Source organism: Bidens hawaiensis, unplaced genomic scaffold (genome assembly GCF_021521415.1).
Source record: "Bidens hawaiensis isolate Kalapana, Puna unplaced genomic scaffold, B.hawaiensis_p1.1 tig00006387_1, whole genome shotgun sequence".
Lineage (NCBI taxonomy): Eukaryota > Viridiplantae > Streptophyta > Magnoliopsida > Asterales > Asteraceae > Bidens > Bidens hawaiensis.
In genome coordinates this window covers 277,179-291,500 of record NW_027491429.1, presented here as the reverse complement: position 1 = coordinate 291,500, position 14,322 = coordinate 277,179, and positions in this window count along the sequence as shown.

Below are 14,322 nucleotides of genomic sequence, written 5' to 3'. Positions count from 1 at the left end.
TGTCGAACACAAGGAGTTTGTGGAAAATGTGTTACTAAGTAGCTTTATAATTAAACTATATTAAACTAAGTGCGAAAAGTAAATTTAGTGATTCGGTTGGTTGATTTGAATAACAAAAAGAACTAAAACAATTAAACGAGTTTTAATCAATATGAGACAATATGTCTTCCCTCGGTTTCAGGTTTCCATGAATGTTACAGTTAATGTTTAACTGAGATGAACAATAGATAAAGTTCGTGTTTACGTAAACGATTGCGATAATTGAAGATCAAGTACTTGGATTTTACAACGCAAGGTAATCACTCAAAAACCAATTAATTTATCTAACCCTTAATCCCTCCCGATTAATCTCGATTACTTAAAGAACCAAGAACTGACGGTTTAGAACACAAAATCGATAAACTAATAATTTATCAATCAATACATAAACACCATAATAATGAAATCAATAAGATCAAATATTATCTCAGAAATTGTCTAAACATTCAACCAAACAAACATAATAAACCTTACAATCCGAGGGAAAACACAAAGGAAATTAGCCGAGCATGATTCGGTTCGTTATCTCTTCGATTATAGTTTGCATATGAATCAAAATAGAGTTTCTAATGATTACCACACTCCAAATTAAGCTATGGCACCTCCAAATCGCCCTTAGGTCGTCCTTAGATGAAAGATAATCATAAGGATATGAAAAACCGTCCCAGATATAAGAAAAACGGCAGTTACAAAGTTGCAGCGTCGCCTCCACCGTAAGCTACGGTGGCCACCGTAGCTTACGGTGGCTTCCAAAACCTGATGGTGGCTGGAAACTGCCTTACGGCAGCTATAAATCTCCAACCCCACCGTAGCTTACGGTGGGTACCGTAAGCTACGGTGGTCTTCACCACCAGTTTCTTGTTTCTTTGATATTTTCTTCGTTCCAAGTCCGTTTTCGTCACGGTTTTCACCTACGTTCTCGTAATTCCATCATCTAGCTTATTATTCCTGCCGTTACACGAGTAAACGTAGTTATCCAATTCAACAAGATAAACCAATTAAACACATGAATATTAACGGACTTAAACCACTTAAGGGTTGTCCCATGGACCACCCGTCACATTCCCACACTTACACATTGCTTGCCCTCAAGCAACATCTCAAAACAACTTCCGATTACATTCAACTTGTTTCCACCAATCTTACCACAATTTCGGTTCAGTTAAGGTCCCAAGTCTTACCCCATTCCCTTATTTTTATTTGTTGCACTAGTTCACTTGATGTTTCATTTAAACCGAAGATTTCTAACCAAACCTAACATGCTTTTGGTTTTTATCTATACATAACACATTTACACAATAACATTGTTATTGGTGATCATCCATACATTTCATATTTAATCAATTCTCCTCGCATACGCTTGTACAATCATCAAATCTCCACCTATGTAAATGCGTATTGACATGAATACAAATCAAGAGGTCTTAAAACGGGTTGTAATGGGGCCAAGTGTAAGAGTATGGAAGGGAATATTGAAAGTATCTTAAGCGATCCGATCCGACTTATTACAAACAATCTAAGAAAAATAAAAATAATATAAACAACTATAAACATCACTAACTTCTCATTTTCTTTTTCTCTTTTTTTTAAACTAATATAATACTTGAACATTACATACATAAACATTGCAACTATAATACAAACCCTTTTTTTTCTTTTCTCTTTTTCTCTTTTTTTTTTCTTTTTGAACTAATATAATACTTGAACATTACAAACTAGCATGATAAACATAATGCTTCACATCTCTGACTGATAATTACTAAAACAATTACATAGAAACCTATTAAGTCGGATCGTTTCGCAAAATAACCCCCGATTGATTAAATGAAAGAAGAGGCCCAATAAAGTTTTCAAAAGGAACCCAACCCCCCGCCCGTCACATGACCATCCTCATATGTATAATGTATGAGGCCCCAACCCCCCAAAACCCACACTCGCGCTCATCCAGACGAGGCTTAACCTAAGTGCCTCTATCACTTTTGCACTCATGCCAAGCTAAGATCTCGAAATGCACTAATTGTATAAGTTCTATCGGAGAATATCAATCGTCCCACCAACAATACTTTCTCAATTCTCAAGTGTAAATGAACGTGTTATGTAAGTTATTACACCGAAAGCATGCTAACCTTGGTTAGAAAACTACATAATCTCCTTTTTTTAAAAACAACTATGCACATGTTATTTAGGGAATTGTGACCATGAAAAGGGACCAAAACTTTACCCCGCCATCTTACCACTTTCCGATTCTTTTAAACACTTTTTTTTTTCATTTTTCTATTTTTCTGATTTTTTAATTTTTTCTGATTTTTTTTATTTTTTTTTATTTTTATTTTTTTATTTATTATTATAAAAAACAAACAAAATTTTTCCTCATCCCCACACTTGGGATACATTGTCCCCAATGTACAGTTTTAAGAAAAATAAAACAAACCACTTGTTAACACCACCTTCATTCCAACACATTCCCATAATACTTAATCAAAAGTATTTTGTCCACCACCCATCCACCCAAAAACACATAAAGACACAAAATAACTTATACAAAACTATACAAAATGATGTTCACCTGATAACACGAGATTCCATCAGAAGAAGGGCGGTCGGGCCGGCCCGAAAATGGATGTCATCACATCGTTGAACTCACCAAATCCAAATGCATCTTGACCATCACCACCTTGCTCACCTCCTTGTTGTTGCGAGGTGCTTTGACTTGAACCTTGATTGGGATCCACCCACCTGGAATGATGCAATGGTGGTGTAGGGTATAACACACTACCATCATACGGTGGCAAAGTGGTGTAATCCACATATGGCGGGTCGGCCACAACCGGCTGTCCCGCATGCCACGCGTCATGCATCCGTCGCTGACGATCGTCAAGGTATTGGCGTTTCATGTTATCCTCAAAGGCATCTTCATGGGTGCGGTTCCACAACTCTTGTCGATCATAATTCTGCTTTAATGCCCTTTCCATGCTCGCACCCATGAAGGTTTGTTGATCAAAAATGGTTTGGGAATATTCGGGCCAATTCCCAAACGTGGGCGGTCTTTGTCTTTCTACCACCTCTTGCATTGTTCCTTGATAGCCCAACTCGAATCATACGGCCTTTGTGCATAGTCAAATGCACTTCCCACATAACCCGAAAATTGTTGTTTTCGTGAGAATGGTGGGTACAATGGGCTATCTGCAGGGGCGGACCCACATAGTTCCCATCGGGGTCCCGGGACACCAATGTTTTTTAAAAATTACTTAGAGACGATATATTAAATTTTGTAAGGACCCCATAAAAATTAATACTCGGAACCCATACTATTAAGGCTGAACTAGTCTAGTGGAAAGTCCCTTGTTTTTTCTTTGAGAGGTTGCAGGTTCAAGCCTCACCATACTCAGTTTTTGTTGTTTTTTAATATTCTAGTCAATATTAGTTATTTAGTTAGGGTATTTGTGTTTTTTCTTTAGTTTATCCCATATAACCATTATCACTTTAGTTTATCCAATATAACCATTATCACCATGCAACATATATAATGACAACATGAGTTTTACATATACTTAAATTATTTATCTTGTGTATGTATATTATAATTAATCATTTATTTGTGTAAGAGTTAGTTTTTCATGTCTTGGTTATTCATGTAAGACCATATATATATAGCTTACGCTTATGTTTTTCTGGTATGAATAAAAATGAATTAAAAGTGTATGTTTTATCTAGTTTCTAATCTATATTCTTTCTACTTACTTGTTTCCGATGACACCATATTTTCGTGTTTTATTATGTTCCTCCTCTCGACCCGACCCGAATAACGACCGACCCAAAAATTTTGTAAACCGGAAAAATTGGGACCCCATTGACAAAAAATCCTGGGTCCGCCACTGGCTATCTGGTGGACTTTGATTACTGTAATAACTCATAACCGAACTACACGTGCACTACCAACATGATAATAAGTTCCTGTACAAGCAAAGACAAGAATACCACGCGTAATACCAAACTTAAACAAAAAGTAATAAAAAGAAATGTATATATATATATTAATATATTTATTTTTTTTTTCTTTTATTTTTAATCAAACAAGTAACGCAACACTAAGCGCACTAGCTCCCCGGCAACGGCGCCATTTTGATGACCGTCGTTTAAGTCATTCAAAAACCCAATTAAACTAAATAGTTAAAGTAAGTAGGGTATCGTATCCACAAGGAGCATGTGGTCAGTGTTACAAAATTTGTTTGATTATTTTAATCTAAAATTAAGTGGACAAACGATGTCAAGCAAAATTTGAAAGATTGATTTTAAAAACAACTTAAAGAAATCGCAACTTCCTCCGGGTTTAGATTCTAGGTTTCACACAAAACTCGTTTGATCAATTGGACACCACATAGACATGATGTTGGAAATTAGTTAAAGTAGATAATGAGACAGGCTTTTGTCATCAAACCTATACAATTCAATTACCCAGTCTAATAGTATCAAGTCAACCTTCTCTAGTCACCTAACCCACTTCTAGGTTTTGTCATCAACCAAGGTGGTTGTAAAGAAAGAACTCAAAACACCAAAAAACTATTTAAATAACTAGTACTTCAATTCGTTAAATGTTTGTCATCACATAAACAAATCCAATTCATAAACAAACAAAATTAAGTGCTTAACCTATATGAACCATTCACCCAGAGTAAGCTACAACAAGACTAGCCTTTGCTCATATGGATTATCATGTCTTGATTTGCATGCACAATACCCATGAGGTTGTTCGCCTCCCAAAACAACAGCAGTACGATTCCTTTTCTTCTTTTCTTGTTTCGTGCGTAACACCCCTGCCAAGCTCTCCCTTAATTGTTTTATGTGTGCCCTTAATTCATGTGCTAACCGAACCTCAGTTTCCTTGGCCCAAAGCCCATTCCAAAGTTATATCAATAATTTCATTAAACTCCTTTGCATGATGTCACGTTTAAAGAAAATTAATTCTTTTCTTTTCCAAAATCAAACTAATCATATTATATATTATCAAAAGTAAGTTGATAATAATAATATTAATGATAGTAGTAAATTGAAACTCATTTGAAGATTAACTCAACTAATCGGCATCTAGTTGTCTTGTCAGAGCGTCACTTGTTTAGCTTAGTACACCATTTAAGCTCCACTTACCTGTTAACAATAACAACTCAAAGTAATTTCATTCCAACATATATTCAACTAAAAATGCAATATTATTAACAATTAGTCATAGAAATGCATCAACTCATCAATGGATTTATGTGCGCGTCTTCTCAAGGAATCCAGTGTGTGGGTCACCTTTTACCTTTTCTTAACCATAAATATGGCTTCTAGATTTCTCATTTTCATACTCAAATTTACCACAACTCTAAGTTTCATCATAAGCACACTCAAACAAATGGCTCAAATTAGCAAGGCAGTTCGACCATGGTGGTGCAACAGGGGCAATGCAAATGGAGACAATGGTGGTGATTTTCATGGTTACAAGTCTTACGACTATGCACCTATATTGGCTCGCTTAGAGGGAGACGATGACGATGATGGGGATTATGATTATGCTCCAGCTGCATGAACTGATTGTCTAGTAATGACTTGCATTGACTCTAACTTTGAGGATGTGTTGACTAGCATAGTTTCTTCTTGTGAGAGGACTTAAATTAGTCAATAAGAATAAAAGCTAGTTTAATGTTTTAGGGTATGTCTTATAATAATAATGAATTGATGTTTGGAGTTATTCCTTTTAATGTGATAGTTATTTTCTTTCAATTTTATTAAGGTCAATATAGCATGATATGGGTTCTATATGATGCCTAATATAGTATGCATGCATTTTTTTTCTTGATATATAGTGATATTATGGTCATTATATAATCAAATAACAGGAGACTGCCCTACATGTTTGTCCAAATGTGTGTTTTCTGATTGACTAGAACTGTTAAGTATATGATGATCAATATGCAAGGATGCACAAGTACATGATGATCATATATATCCTATGCCTCAGAAAGTGCTAAGAGTATTCCCCCCCCCCCCCCTGTATCACATGTATTCAAGAATACTTTTGAGAAATAACATAGTCACCTAAATTATTATCAACTTTCTGTCTTAAAATTTGAAAAAATATCATCTGATCTACATCAAAATAGAAGGCAAGCGCCCAACAAGTTGCGCCACTAGTACTAACCCCTTTTGGATGGCAAAACCAGTCTTTTATAAACTACATTGATTGATCTTGAGAAATGAAAAAATAATTAACAGGTTTAGTCCTTCTTTAGGTACACATGTATAAGATCAATACATTAGCATATGAAATTTTATGCAGCATGTAGTCATTTCAGAATCACATATACTCTTAATTCAATCTAGTATGTGTACTTGTGAATAAAAATGTGCCAAGAAAGCAATGACATAGCATGATTTTCCATGCGCACTTCGCGTGTAGTTGCCGACACCTCCCCACTTGCCATGCGTACAGCACACTTCGCGTGTAGTTGTACACACCTCCCCATGGGTATGACACACAACTTTCCATGATCACTAGTTTCTTTGCTTTGTGTCATCATCTCAAAATAAAGAGTCTTTCACTATGTGTTTGCAAATCAAAGAGATTACAAAGGACAATATTCGTTATTATTTTTTGTGGACGGAGGTAGGAGATACTCGAACATTATGGAAAAGGAGTCATTGCACTTATTCTTATGTCGCGTTCGTTTCATTCTTGAGTTCTCTATCTATTAGTAGTTTGTGTACCTATATTCACCAAGCATAAGTCACTTTGAGAGTGAAGAAGCTTAGAGTGACTTACATGTATTTACCACTCATCTCTCTGTCCCTAAAGAAGGGGAAAATGTTTCATGGTTTGTGTAATTTGTATGATTATGAAAATGAATATCATGGTCATCATCATAATACTCTTCAATTTCATGATCATGCTTATATATATGATAATACCCATCCCAATGATGGTGATGACGATGACGATGATGATGGGGACAGAGACTACGCTCCCGCTGCGTCCATAGAAGGCAATGGCAACGATGGTGGTGGTATTGCTGATTGAACTGATCAAGATACTTGATCTAATTGCAAGTGAGAAATCCTAGTTTTAGATACAGAAATCTGATGCTTATATACAATAGGTAGATGTAGAATTATAGATATATGATATATCTTCAATAAGTGGCCTCAGTGGCGGATCCAGGAATTTTTTTTAGGTGGTTCCCTCTTAATTTATAAGGTGGTTCCTACGCGTCTTCTATATATCCGTACACTATTATTTCGAAACTCGGGTGGTTCCGGGGAACCACCCGTTTGTATGCTGGATCCGCCAATGAGTGGCCTTGGAGGCTTTGTATAACAAATGCTTTCATTAATGTCATATCCTGCTTATGATTATTATCCCAACTGATATCCAATCATAGTCTTCCTTGATTTTGGTTTTCTTGTTGATGTGTTTGTATGTGTGTGTTTGAAGCAGGCTGGTAGGCTGGTAGCTACATGATATATATGTGAATTTGTTGTTTAATGGTACCATTTATGTTCAAGTTATATATATGCATCATCAATGTCATACATGTTATAATAACCCGAACTTTAGTATTATATAACAATAATAATAATAATAAATAAATAAATAGAACCTGGAAGAGTTCAAAGTTCAAACTCAAGATTTAAGCACATGTGTATTATTCTAAATTCAATCATCATCTACTTCAAATTCAAAGTTGCGGATAGATCGAGATGATATGTTCGTTTCTTTATAAACATCTTCAAACTCTCTCAATCACATCTCATAAGACCTACTAGCTCCTATTCTCACACGACCTTTGTTCTTCGTTACCACCACCGCATCGCCCCGCCACTATTAAATAAGCCTCATCCTCCGCTGCCGCCGTAGACTGCCTCCGCCACTACAAATCGGACACTACCGGGCCGCTAACAACCAGACATCTATTTTGTTCTCAGGTCAGTTTGATTCATGACCAGCATTTAAGATTAGTTGCTTCTTTGATGTTCTAATTGATCAGAAACTTTGTTGGTTTGTTGGACCGATGCAGTCGTAAGCGTCTCCGGATTACCGTCTCTGACGCCCCGCTTCCTGATCATATCATCTCACGGTGCGGATTCTCAATATAGTTGAAGACAACCTTATCTTTTCTTTTTGCTTTGTTTAAGGTACGGATTCTGTTTTTCTTCACTCATAGTATTGGTTCTAGTCCATTTTATATTCGATGTCCGTCACTTCGTAGTGCGGATTTTTGTTATCTGTCAGTTACAGATCTAGTTCAGTTTATTCGTATGATATGTTTATATTAATTTTATAGCATGCAATAGGTTATACGTATTTTGAATTCATTATTGCATGTTCCTGTTTAAATATTTTTAGTTATACGACTTTAGTTCAGTACTCTGTTACCCGAGCATTTCTGACTTGTTGTTGGGGCGTCAACGACATGGTACTTATCGTGACAGTGCGTAATCAAAGTTCACGGCGTCTCTGAAAGTACTCATGTAGTACCTTGGCCACTTAGAGGCGTATAGATCGATCTTAGCTCCGACTCCTGACTCCTGACTCCTGACTTCTGTTTGAGATGGAACAATGTGTGCACGCCACCCACACCGTCTCTTTGGTGCATGGACTAGCTAGCTGTGTACCCCTCTGTTTAGGCTATGGGTGCTTCCGTATTACACGACCTATTTATTTTAACATCATCGTCGTGTATTTTAGTAATTATATTTTTTTCGCTATATTTCTGGTCCGTTTTGATATGTGTATATGCATTTGATTAAATTTGAGTATATTCAGATTACGTCCCGATCGTGTATCGGATTATGTTTCGCATTTAATTATAGTTCGGTCTAAAACGTGGTTTTATATCCGCAATAGTTTCAGTTTTATGTCAGTATGTGTTTTGTCTTATGTATGCCTTTACCTGTACTATTGTTCTCTCCGTTACTGGGCAATTTTTGGCTCAGCCGTATTTTCTTGTTTGTGTCTGTCTTATTTGCTATCAGGTAATTCGGGAAATCGGGGAGATCAGTGATGAGAGTAAAATGAAGCTCAAGAATAAGGACTTGATTTAATTTTCTTTTATTTAAGCATTTAATAAATTTGACTTAGAATTTCTTTCAGTGTTTTTAACTCTTTTGGTTGCCATGGGATTCTTTTCATTTCATTTAAATGGTTTTTGTTTGGTCTATGATATCTGTAATAGTGACACGTCAGCCTGCTCCGGGTTGGGGTGTTACAGTTATGGTATCAGAGCCCAGGTTCTTTCTTGTAGAAAACTTACACGAAAATAATTAAAAATGTGAGTTAATGGGTAGACGTCGGGTTAGGATTTTCCTTTTCGTCTTCCGCGTATTCCGTAAATCCTTATCGTTCAATTCATACGTTATCTTACTTTCAGATGCCTCCTAGAAGACGTGTTAACCGCCAAAACGGGAATGATGCTGGAAACGACCCACCTCTTGCGACCTTTGTCGCTAACGTCGTCAATGCGGCTATTGCTGCGGCAGTCCCTAACATCATACAACAGTTGCAGCAGAACAATGCCGGTGGCAACAATGTCGGTGGTAACAACGCCGGTGGCAACAACGCCAGTGGAAACAATGCTGGAGGCAACAATCCTCCTGTTGGTATTCATGTCTGGCTTGAGCGTTTTCAAAAGCAAAAGCCAAAATCCTTTAGTACTGCTAGTTCTCCAGTAGAAGCTGAAAACTGGATCGCGCACATCGAGAAACTGTTTGAAGTGCTGGGTGTTGAAGATGTGTTTAAGGTTCGATTAGCTACTTACAAGCTCGAAGATGACGCTCACAGATGGTGGAAGACACTGAAAGCTGCCCGTGGTGGAGACAATTATGCTGCTACACTTCCTTGGAATGAATTCCGTACTTTGTTTTACCAACAGTATTTCACTGATGCTGATCGCAGTGAATATTTGAGAGAATATTCTTCAATTATTCAGGCTAATGATGAGCCCATCGTTGAGTTTAAAAATCGTTTCAGTCGATTGGTTAGTTTTCTTGGCCCAACTGTAGGCACGCAAGAACAACAGACCAACCATTTCAAGTGGGCCATTTGTGACCGAGATAGGAAGTTTATCTTGAACCTCCGTTTTAATGACATAAATGAGATAGTTGATGCGGTTAAGAACCTTGATAATGATAAGAAACACCGCCAGAAGTCTTTTGATGAAAGTCGTAAGCGGCCAAGAGAAAATAATCAGGGTCAATCTTCTTCTCAGGTTGGAACCGAACAGTCCCTTGTACCCCGAGACCGTAGACAGCGTACTGATAGGAATTTCAACAATCAGCCACGAAATGGGGGAAATCAAAATCAGAATCATAGGCCCGCACAGAATAATATGCAACAACATCATAACCCCACCAGAGCTCAACCACTTAATCAACAAAACCGAAATACTCCTCTGTGTGGCACGTGTAGGAAACGTCATGGAGGTGCTTGTCGTCGAGCTGAAGGTCGTTGTTTTAGATGCGGAGATGCAGGACACATGATCAGAGACTGCCCTCAGCGGGACCCTAGGGCTAATACTAGGGAAGATGCTAGATCTGCTGCAGGAGGACGAGTTTTTACACTTACAGCTAATGATGCAGCTAATGCCCCAGGTATGGTTTCCGGTAATTTACAAATTGGTGATCGTGATACGTATGTTTTATTTGATACTGGTGCGACACATTCTGTGGTATCACTCTTATTTGCTAAATATTTAATGACTATGCCTACTGCCTTAGAGTACCCTTTAGTGATATCTACTCCTCTGAGAGACACCACTGTTATCTCTCACGTTTATAATGAGTGTCCAATCCGAATCAATTCAGTTATCCGTGCCGCAGACTTGTATCCTATGCATATGAGCGACTTTGATGTTATTCTGGGTATGGACTGGTTATCGCAACATAATGTTACGATCGAATGTCAGACTCGTCGTGTTTTATTTGGAAATCCTCAGTGTCCCGAAATTATCTATCAGGGGACCCAGCCTCGAAAATCTTTAAAAATTATTTCTGCGCTTAAGGCTCATAAGTTTCTATCGCACGGTTGTGCGGGATTTCTTGCTTCGGTTAAAGCTACATCTTCTAATGAACCCAAAATCTCCGATTATCCGACTGTTTGTGATTTTCCGGACGTTTTTCCTAAAGAATTGCCTGGACTTCCACCTGATCGCGAGGTAGAGTTTACTATTGATCTTGTCCCTGGTGCCGAGCCGATTTCTAAGGCACCCTATCGTATGGCACCTTTGGAGCTTAAGGAGCTCAAAGAGCAGCTACAAGAATTATTGGAACTGGGTTTTATTAGACCGAGTGTCTCTCCTTGGGGCGCACCGGTCTTATTCGTGAAGAAGAAGGATGGTTCATTAAGACTCTGTATTGACTATCGGGAGTTGAATAAAATCACCATTCGAAATCGTTATCCCTTGCCTCGTATCGATGATCTGTTCGACCAGCTTCAAGGCGCCAAATGTTTTTCTAAGATTGATTTGAGATCACCATCAGCTTAAGATCAAAGATTCAGATGTTTCTAAGTCAGCTTTTCGTACTCGTTATGGCCATTATGAATTCTTAGTGATGCCGTTTGGGTTAACCAATGCCCCGGCCGTTTTCATGGATTTGATGAACCGAGTTTTTCGAGAATTTCTTGATAAGTTCGTGATAGTCTTCATCGACAATATTCTAACTTATTCTAAAAGTAAAGCGGAACATGAGGATCATCTTCGTATCGTACTCGAGATTTTACGTAAAAAGAAGCTTTATGCAAAATTCACAAAATGCGAGTTCTGGCTAAGCAAGGTAGCGTTTTTGGGTCACGTTGTGTCGGCCGAAGGCATTACAATGGACCCGGCTAAAATCGAGGCAGTCACTAATTGGCCTAGACCTACCTCAGTCTCAGAAGTCCGTAGTTTTCTCGGCCTTGCCGGTTATTATCGCCGATTTGTTGAAGGTTTTTCCGCCATCGCCCTACCCCTCACGCAACTGTTAAGGAAAGGGGTTAAGTTCTCCTGGAATGATGATCGAGAGAAAAGTTTTGAAGAACTAAAGAAGCGATTGGTTTCTAATCCGATTCTTACACTTCCTTCAGGCACGGGTGGATACCAAATTTATAGTGATGCTTCTAAGAAAGGTCTCGGCTGCGTTTTAATGCAGCATGGTAAAGTCATTGCATACGCCTCACGACAGTTGAAACCTTACGAGGTTAACTATCCGACGCATGACCTCGAACTCGCTGCAGTTATTTTCGCGTTGAAAATCTGGCGCCATTATCTTTATGGAGAGACTTGCGATATTTTCACTGATCATAAGAGCTTGAAATATATCTTCACTCAGAAGGAACTGAATATGAGGCAGAGACGTTGGTTAGAACTTCTAAAAGATTACGACGCTATCATACAGTATCATCCGGGGAAGGCAAACGTTGTAGCCGATGCTCTTAGTCGGAAGAGTTCCGGAACGATAAATTCTTTTCAGCTGCAACCTCATATCCTCAATGATCTAGATAGATTGGGTATTGGTCTCCATTTTGGTGATACCAATGGATATCTAGCCAGATTTCAGATTGAGCCTGATCTAATTTCTCAAATCAAGAGTGCGCAACATGAAGACGGAGAAATTTGGGCAATTATACAGAATTTGGAGGTTGGTAAACAGTCAGAATTCAGAGAAGACGAGCATGGCGTAGTTTGGTGTGGGAAACGGTTATGTGTTCCTAGCGATTCCACCCTACGGGAGTCGTTGTTAGCCGAGGCTCACAGTTCACCGTTCTCAATCCACCCCAGATCCACAAAGATGTATCGGGATCTTCGTCAACATTTTTGGTGGAACGGTATGAAAGAGGACGTGGCCAGTTATGTCAGCAGATGCCTTACTTGTCAGCAAGTTAAAACTGAGCATCAAAGAGCTGGGGGTTTACTTCAGACACTTGACATTCCGGTATGGAAGTGGGATGATATCTCAATGGATTTTATTACCGGACTACCTAAAACGTTCAAAAGAAATGATGTTATTTGGGTTGTAGTCGATCGTTTGTCAAAATCGGCTCACTTTCTTCCGATTCAAAAAGGATTCTCAGTCAGTAAGTTATCCGATATTTTTACTCGAGAGATTGTGAGACTCCATGGCACCCCCGTCTCTATTGTTTGTGATCGAGACCCACGTTTCACTTCGCGTTTTTGGAAGGGGTTGCAGGCCGCATGGGGTACTAGATTGAGATTCAGTACCGTGTTTCATCCTCAGACTGACGGTCAGTCAGAACGTACCATTCAGACACTCGAAGATATGCTTCGAGCATGTGCTTTAGAGTGGAGTGGAAACTGGGACGAGTATTTAAGTCTGGTTGAGTTTGCCTACAATAATAGTTGGCAAGCTAGCATCGATATGGCGCCATTCGAGCTTTTATATGGTCGTAAGTGTAGAGCCCCTAATTGTTGGGATGAGGTTGGTGAGAAAATTATTGAAGGGCCCGAGTTGGTACAGATTACAAATGAGAAAGTTACCATTGCTCGTGAGAAGCTAAAAGAGGCTCAGAGTCGACAGAAGAGCTATGCAGACCAACATCGTCGAGCTTTGGAATTTAATGTTGGTGATCGGGTATTCTTGCGAGTTTCACCTTGTAGAGGCGTTCAACGTTTTGGAATCAAGGGAAAACTTAGCCCAAGATTCATCGGACCGTTTGAAATTCTTGAAAGAGTTGGCGAAGTCTCTTATCGTTTGGCTTTACCACCTCAGTTATCTCATGTGCATAGGGTCTTTCACGTATCTCTTCTTAGGGGGTATAATTATCACCCGTTACATGTTGTTACCTATCCGCTCCATCAGATTCGCGAGGATTTATCTGTTGAAGAAGAACCTGAAGCTATTCTTGATCGTCAAGAACGCATTATGCGCAAGAAAACTATTCCGTTCGTTAAGATTCTTTGGAAGAACCATTCTGAACGAGAAGCTACATGGGAAATGGAGGATACAATTCGTTCCCAATATCCGTATTTATTTCCATTTTAGCACTTGGTGATTTCAGTTTGGATGGTTTTGATTTCATATGGATTCTGTTTTATATGTCCTAATATTTGTTTCCAAGACTTTGCAATTGTCATGTTTGAATTTATGAACGTTTAAGTTTGTTTCGTTTCCGTTATATCCGAAAGTATGTGTCCCTGTCTTACAATTTCGTGGACGAAATTTTTTTTAAGGGAGTATAATTATAATAACCCGAACTTTAGTATTATATAACAATAATAATAATAATAAATAAATAAATAGAACCTGGAAGAGTTC